Source organism: Akebia trifoliata, chromosome 14 (assembly GCF_017979445.1).
Source record: "Akebia trifoliata isolate Shusen 1 chromosome 14, ASM1797944v1, whole genome shotgun sequence".
Taxonomy (NCBI): domain Eukaryota; kingdom Viridiplantae; phylum Streptophyta; class Magnoliopsida; order Ranunculales; family Lardizabalaceae; genus Akebia; species Akebia trifoliata.
Window position 1 is genome coordinate 15058044 of NC_141388.1, and position 6346 is coordinate 15064389.

At 33.4% G+C, this 6346-nt stretch overlaps 1 long non-coding RNA gene across 1 annotated transcript; it reads right to left on the reverse strand.

Annotated features, from left to right (window-relative positions):
* Positions 1-3596: 3596 nt before the first annotated feature.
* LOC147386418 (uncharacterized) lies at positions 3597-5792 on the reverse strand. Its single transcript, XR_015172290.1, has 3 exons — positions 5500-5792; positions 4564-4751; positions 3597-4451 (listed from the first exon to the last, which is right to left on the reverse strand). It is a non-coding gene; the product is annotated as an uncharacterized LOC147386418 (long non-coding RNA).
* Positions 5793-6346: the final 554 nt, after the last annotated feature.

The following is a 6346-nucleotide window of genomic DNA, read 5'->3' on the forward strand; positions in this document are numbered from 1 at the left end:
GAAATTTGTGTATTGAAAAGCAAGTAATGGGAGAATATCTTATTGATTGAATAAATACTTACTAGCTTATAAATAACCTTACAAAGATAACTCAAAATAGAACTGAAAACAACCCCACATTTAACAATCCTAGAAACATGGTTTATGACTAAAGAATAGATCAAACTAAAACAACACGTCCCTTATCAGTAGGCAATACAACAACCTACTTAAAACAAATACTTTAACAAAAATGGGGATGAAGATACTGAAAGTATTTACCAAACAACAAAAGAGGTAATAGGCCTTTGGTAGCTTTAAATCCCTATATTTGGAGATGGAATCCTTCTCTGAACACACTATTTGTTGCTAATTCTAAGGATAACAGAGAGGGGGAAAAAACACAACTTTTTAGGTTAATGTTGTAAATCAGAACCAATGCCCGAATTAATTTTTAGTACATTTCTTTGCAATGACCTTGAAGAAAATTTACAAGATGAATCCCATAACATCCAAAACCTACTAATCACACAACTTCAGTATTCTACAAATAAATCTACCCAAAGTCAAACATATCAGAACCATTTTTTCTCAAATTAATAGGCTTCTTTAAAACCGTAGTTTATCATCTCCTCTCAAATTTCTCCGAGAAAAGAAAAATTAATCTAAGATACATAAAAAGATATTCGAAACCTTCAAATCATGAAACCTAGTTTAAGATCCAACATGAATTTCTCGGAAAAATAATGAAGCACGTCAAGATCAAAGAAAACAAAGTCACACAAGCCTAATCCATCACAAAAAGATAATAATATATTTGGATTCATGTTTCATCTCAGTCCATTGAAAAATAAGATAAAGAAAATGAAAGAAAAAGGGAGATGAGAGCTCTAACCTCATTTTCAATTGAAAAATCTGAAAATATCTTCGATGAAGGCTATCCAATTCGAGTCAAATCCAAGCTCCTTAAAAGGTAATACACTTTTGTTCTTCAGATCTGAACCAAACAAAGTTGTAGAAGTCAAATCCAGCTCTCGAGGTTTACTATTGACCAAGCCCTAATTTTTTTCGTATTCTTGGTTTCATGAACGAAGAGTAGATTTAAGAGATCCCTTATTGAGTAAGAAGATGGCGATCAAAAATGGAGAAGAGATTTGGTAGTTTGATCGAGCATAGAGAGATGGTTAGATCGATGGGAGAGGAAATACAAGGGAGATTTTAGGATTTTAGCATAGAGTGGAAAAAGAGATGGTTCAATCAAGAGGAAAAGAGAGAAGATGAGAGAGAGGGACTTTAGGTTTGAGCACAAATAGATGGTTGGATCGAGAGGAAAGGAGAGACATTTTAGGGTTTGAGTGCAGAGAGGGTTCAGAGTTAGAAAGAAGAGAGGTGAGTTAGGGATAGACATGTTGGAGAGACAAAGAGAGGAATGAGAGATTTAGGTTTTTATTATTATTTATATAACTACTATTGGCACCCAACTTTTAAGTATTACACCATTACTTTAGTAAAACCTGTTGTCTAAAGTCTCGCAAAAATTTTGCCCAACCCTGCTTGGACGAAAAATAGACTTTAGATTAATAGGTCAATGGGTCAGTTTTGCTTCGGTTCCTATGGAAATTAAAACCATAACCATTTCATTTATCTCGGTTCTGGTTCTTGTCAGTTTCGAATTTAGTTCCAAAATAACTGTAACCAAAACTGAAATCACCAAAAATCACAGGCACCCAACGATTCTGATTCTCAAGAATCAAATGAGAAGAAAGTATTTCAAATCACTATAAAAAAAATTCCTTAAAAAAACTAGCATATTATCCACAAAATTATTAACTTAGTTATAATTTGTTATACTAAAGATATAAGTTAATGATTTTTTTCAGAAATAAAATTTTATCTTATTTAAAAGAATAAATTTGCATAAGAGATAAGCTCATTTGAAACTCCAATTGATAATTTTTATGAAAAATTAAAGAACATTATAGAACATACATTAATTTTGAAATAAAAGAATACCTTAAATCATATATAATATAAAAAGAAAAGACAACACAAATCAATTTCGGGTACCCATTGGATAGAATCTAACGGTTCCAATTCCTATCAGTTCGGTTCCATTTTGGACTTGACTCTAATCGATTCCAATAAAAAGGCAACCGAAATCACGATTTTCGATTTCAATTAAATGGGTACCCATTGACACCTTGACTTTAGATGTCACTATTTATAAACAACAATGTTTATTAAAAAAATAAGGGCGTTTAAAAGTCTTTTTTTTTTCTTTTGTACATACAGTTCAAAGAACCTACATGCAATACTAAAGAACACCACCAACAATCTGCCTCTTCCCTTCTCCCAGGACAGACCACTGATCAGACCCACATACCTACTAACAACACTAATGAACATCCTAAAAAACTAGAGTTCTAATCACTCAAAGTAAGCCTTGACCTAGTTGACTTATGGATTCATGTATTCGTCCTATGATCCTTTTATCATAAGGATTGCTACATAGGGAATGACTAACCTAGTTGACTTTGGGATTCTTATTGTTGAGCAAGTTACTTGTGACACTTTGACAACAACCTCCTCGCTACTCTTGTTTGGGTGTGTACCTATGTACACTTCGACAGTTTGTGTGCTATAGGACACTACAACAAATATGGCAATTAGGAACAATTTATAACTGTTCCTAAACCAGTATGAAATAGTTGACAGACCGTCTCTAATCGAGTCATCGTTAATGAATTTAAAGGGCTGGAAACTGTTCTAGACCTCAAGATTTGGAACGGCTAAAAACTGTTCCAAAACTCAAATTTTGGAACGACTTAAAACCATTCCAAATCTGCATTTATATAACAAAAATAATATATCTTAGACGTCGATTTAAAATCCGATGTCTATAAGACTGATATCCTAAGTCTGAGACTTTAGGCATCGGTTACGAACCAATATCTAAAGTGGTCATAAACCGATATCTAAACTTTAAAAAAAAATTTAATTTTTAATTTTTTTTTTCTACGCACCTATTACCCACGGTCAAAATAACCCAAATATAAAATATAAAGGTTCTTTATCACATTAATTTATACACAAAAAGAGTTACAATGAGTCAAAATTTAAAAATCCAAAATTACAAGGAGATCTTACACAAAAATTACTCTTTTTTATGTTGTTGTTTCTATGGTTATAGCTAGTATTCCTCTTTCATCTTTAGTAATGTAATAATTAGTAAGTTGAGATGGTTGGTCACGTGCAATTAGGGCCAATTGAAGGGTTACCTAATATCCTCTAATCACCAAGAGAGTAGAATAACTTGGATGAAAAACACAAGAATTGAACTTATTCCTACTGCAGCTGAGCTCGTGAATGCATTCTCTAAAGGCTAATGACCGTACCCTCATAGAGTCTTGACTTACAGATGCCAAAAGGTCTCCATTTACATCCCAACAAACAGAGTGTACCTCTTTGGTATGTCCCTAAGTATAATCAAGTGTTAATGGTTAATAATAATATAATATAATTGAGATTTGATTAGACATTTTAAAGTAACAGATCAATGCAACACATTTTTTCATTACTACTAGGCCATGGTCCTTTGTGGTGCTCTCTGTTTGCAGTGTGTCCATATTCCATAGAACAACCCACTGACATGAAACAGTACCCATACCATTTTCACTTGAATTAATTTCATAGATCTACGTGCTACTGAGAAACTGACATGGTTATAGGTACACATGGACATTAAGGAGCTCACATGGAACACAATTGGAAACAACTCAATAGGCTTATTATAAATGGACACTAATTCTGAAACATACAAATGCATATATAATTAAGAAAAACAATTTCCTTACTAACATAGTAAGATTTTAAGCCTCACTACAGCTACAGAACTTCCACCTAACTCCCAAATTTATATGTAAAATTCAACGTGAAAAAAAAAATTGGAATTTGTTTTTTCAATGTTCGTAGAATTTTGTCATCTACCTTAAAGCATTGGATCATGTTTTTGGATGCCACAAAGTGAGCTCAAGGACCCTGAGTAAGGGTGAAATCCTTACTAACTTAATAAGGCTAGTTGGACTCTATTATCAACTCATAGCAAATAGCCATGTGCTTCAGAGATGGTTATTCAATCACATGCAACCATGCATTAACTTCTTCTCATGCCCAGCACTAGCCAACAACTTTCCATCTGAAGAGAAATGACAGCATAAAACTTTGCTATTGCTCGGATGAATACAACCAACTTCGGCGAATGTAAAACCTAAAATGGTGAATGTGATCATAGGGGATACAGTTTGCTAAAAAGTTACTGTTAGAGAAAGAATAAGAGACCAAATAATACCCTTGGAGGATTTTGTATTATGCTAGGTAGGACTTATTTTTGACAGACGAAAAATGTCCTGTCCATCCCCATCATCTTGGGAGAGAAATGATTCCACGTCGTCTCCAAAAGGTTCCATGTCTTCCTAGAATATCAAATGACAAGTAATAAAAAGTCCATATGTTATTAGGTAAGTTAGATCATTAAAACACAACCACAACAAATACTACACATTAATATGTCCATGCAATTCATACCATATATGACAGACTGAGCATGTCAGATGTTGTTTTAATGTTAGGTAGCGATACTTCAATCACACTCCAACTGAAACAACCTGTTTTTATAATGAAAGGAGCCTCATTGGTACGGACACTATCCCACATTTGATGAACCACAGAAAGAAGATGTTGATCCTCATTTGATCTATGCACAAAAAGCTTTTCTACATATTGAAAGCAGAGAACAGACTTCAATTCTAGATCATTAAATTAACAAACAGGGCAATTAAAAGCTAAAAGAAATTGTTTCTCATGTATATTGATGAACATCAAAATAGAATACAAAGCATATTTAAAATAGTGAAGATCTTTAGAGCAGGTGCTGCTAGAAAGTAGCATGATTTAAATAACCTTAATAAAACTAAGTTAGCAAAAAATATACTACTTATGCTACAATGTCTCATATGTAATCTTCTAAGAGGAATGAAGACAGTGCCAACAACAAGAGAGTAGTTCAGGGAGCAATGTAAATAATTTGAAAATGTTGGTTGGACAGGAAGCAGTAGCAGAGGAATCAACTCAAATGTAAATGGTTGTGTAAAGAGACATGTAAAATAGAAACTGGACTCCCATAGTATTATAGGTTTGTGATACATAGTTTCATAGTTGTTCGATCAAATTCTTAGTGAACACCTTCCACCAAATATTTGGTCTTTGAACCTTCATTGCAGGAATTCACTAAATAAACTGTCAATTCACACTCCTATTTTCTTTATTTGCTTATCGCATTAAGTATGGCCCACTGAGACTTCATCAAGAACCCATTCAATCAAATCCACGTACAATCTTTTGGGCTGTTTCTAAGCTTTGATAATTAAATATCAGTTGACATTTCAGCTTTATTATAAGAATTTATTGCAGAATTCAGTAACATAGGTAGGCACTTGAGAAATTTTAAATTCAATGCGATACCTGAACTTTACGCAAAAGGTTCCAGGTGCGATGCAATTTCTCTATATGTTCTCTCTTCTCAAAAGGTGATGGGTTAACTTTATGATTGCACAGATATAATCTGCAATGGTAAAAGACAAGGTGAATGATTTCTATATGACCAATAATGGAAACCAATCAATCAGGAAGAGAACAATTCTCCAAACATCTTCTCAAGGAGCTGCTCCATATTTGCCTCCATACCCACAATGTTATTTTTCATTCTGTAGAGACACAACACCATATTTGCATAAGACACTCATAAGAAAAATCAATATTTGCATATATAGGATGTGCAACCTTAGCTAAGTTTGTAAGGCTTGTGAGTTTTGATACCATGACTTGAGTTCAAAACCCACCCGCCTTCACCTACAAGGTGGAAAATAAAATATATCTGTACAATTAATCCACTCTTGAATGACATATGTAATGCATGGAACAACCTAGGAGACAAAAAACCATATATAAAATTCAGGATCATATAAAAGTTACTGAGGTTTGGTAGTAACAATTGAAACACACTTGTACAGTTTTTCCCAAATATTCCCTTATTTCTTCTTGTCGATAACAGACTGTTATACATCAAGAAAAAGAGTTAGTATGTTGAAGATTTAGTCCCACATTACCTATAAGTTTTGAGAAAAAAGAGGAAGAAAAGCAATACTTGTTAACACTTTAATACTCCTTGGATCATCCTTTTCCCTCCTCCTTTTTCCGGGCTTGGGACCGGCAGTGTAAAATATTAATTTTACAACGGCGGAGTTAAAAAGGGGTTTAGTTGATAAGTATTAAAGTTGGTGTTCATTAACACCAGTTTGAAAAAAGTCAC